Consider the following 2,523-nt stretch of genomic DNA (forward strand, 5'->3'; position numbering starts at 1 on the left):
AATTTAGTATCTGATTTGGTCAAAGATTTAATTATCATAGATCTAAATTCTATTTAAAAAATCGGTTACCAATTGGTAAATTTTTAATGTCTACGATATATATTTAAATAGAAGAATGACTTAATCATTTAACCAATCTAAATTGATTAGCATATTGTTGGTCAAAATTTATTGAATTCGAAGGAGAAGGTTGTTCGAATTATTAAGTAAACTTTTGGAAGAGAAGTTGGTGTCGAAGGAGACGTATTTTGGGGACATTAGATAAGAGTTCGATTAGCTCAACAAATCGAGGAGTTACTCGAGTAAAGAAGATTGAAAATTTTTGGAAATCGAAAGTTATTCTGTAACCATTACATTTTTGTACATGTGGGAGTGTCATTTCAAATTGATCGGTTACGGAAATGGTTATAAATACTAGAAAGTTTGAAGATACAGGGGTTGGAACTTCATTTCAGAAATTACTCACGCACATTCATATTCCAGTGACTTTTTGAGTCTGCTTCGAGTCAAATTTCTGTAGGGTTCCTTTCACTTGTTTTTATTTTCCATTTACATTTTCTGCAAACTTTACTTTCCTTGTAAATTTATCTTTCAAGCAACATTTAATTTCCTTGTTCAAATTTACATTCTCGTATTGTTATTTTTTTAATTTCAAAACCCTTTGATCTAATCGAAGGTATTTTATTGCTTTATTTAAATTCAATGCAAACTATTTCGATTCTAGTCTTTCTTATTTTAAAAACCTTTTATTTACTTGTTATTTCTTCAGTCGTTTTCTCTAATTTTGTCTAATTCGAGGGTCTTTGATGCACTTCTAGAAAACTACTACTCGCAAAAGAGGAGTAGATTTTGCTCCCAAACTATTAGAATCGAACCACCATCGATTTGCTAAAAATCGACAAAACACATGTATATCACTAAATTATATATATTATCTTTGAACTTGGCACGAGACTCTGAGTCAGGTATTATGGGCTTATAGAAATTCAATCGAGAGGATCGATAGGTACTTCTCCTTATAAGTTAGTATATGGACATGATGCAGTTTTGCCGTTATAAATTAATCTCAATACTTTGAGGATATGAAGGCAAGATGATTTGCCAGTTGATGATAATTGGAATGCAATGTATGATGAATTAAATGATGTAGACTCAGAGCATGTTTTAGCTCTTGAGAATATGATTCGACAAAAGGAAAATGTTGCTCGAAATTTTAATTGTCGAATAAAAGAGAAATATTTCGGTATAGGAGAACTGGTCCTGAAAGTTGTATTACCAATAAAAAAGAAGTCAAGATTCCTTGGTAAATGGTTCCATACTTAGGAAGGACATTTTCAAGTAATCGAGTTGTATTCTGGAAATACATATCGAATTAAAAATATCGATTATGGGAATGTGATTAATTCGATAAACAAAAAGTATTTGAAGAAATATCAATGTATGCCGAATCAAGATTAATAATATAAGTGAATCAGTCAGAACATAAAAGATTCATTACACATATAAAACATTCTAAGGTGGGGAAATATTAAGTGCCAAAAGTTCTGCTAAGTTGGAATGAAGTTGGACTCTTTCACTGTCCAAGGCAGAAAGTGCCTCAGTCTGTTCATACTCTTCATTTTGAGCCTCGTCAAGTTGTTTTTCACAATCTTCTTGTTTGGCTTCGATAATGCAGAGCTCCTTGAAGAGTTTTTGTTGTTTGTTTTGGGCGGTAGCCAAGGGTATTGCCATGTCAGCCTTTCTTTTTCGAATCTTGGCTAGTTTTTCATTAATCCGGACTAGCTCTACTTCGAGTTCTTCTTCTTGTTTATCATAATGGGCTCGAGCAGAGAAGGCTTGAGAGATTCTCAGATCGAACTATTTGCAGGATGCCTTTATTGGTCGAAGAACTTCGCCGATTTCCTCTGACTTAGTCTTAGTGTTGGCAACCTTTTCCTTGACTTCCTATAACTTATCTTGGACAATGATGTAATCATTGGAAATTCTTATAAATTTCTTGACTATAGCAGAAAATTGAGGAAGAACTTAAAATATCGGAGAGGAGTGAATTCAAGTCTGATTGACCAGTCCATTTGGGGGGTGGATGTGATAAGAGTTTGAGAAGAGTGGTTAATTGTTCATGGGTACGATGGTTAAGATATGAAGGAAGGCTGGATGTAGAAGGGCCTATTGGAGCTGGAGTTGAGATCAGTACTTCATATTCTCAAACAATTTGGGTCAAAAAGGCGACCAATCCAGCGAGGTCATCATCAGAAGGCTGAGAAGGCATATCAGGGACTTTAAAAGATGGTTCTGGTCCATGAAAGGTTAAAGGTTCGATATTCTTTTGGGGGCTTGGAGATTTCCGAGGAGAAGGAATAGTTTTTGGAACGTGAGTGGGTGAATCGGAGTTAGGAGCAACGAGAGATTCAATGGAATTTTCAACTTGAGTTGGAGAAGGAAGATTGTCAACATTTTGATTTTGTGAGAGTGAAGGTTGTTCTTGAGTCAAATCGACTACTTGTGTGTCGATCGGAATTGGTG

This window comes from Arachis ipaensis, chromosome B03 (assembly GCF_000816755.2).
Source record: "Arachis ipaensis cultivar K30076 chromosome B03, Araip1.1, whole genome shotgun sequence".
Lineage (NCBI taxonomy): Eukaryota > Viridiplantae > Streptophyta > Magnoliopsida > Fabales > Fabaceae > Arachis > Arachis ipaensis.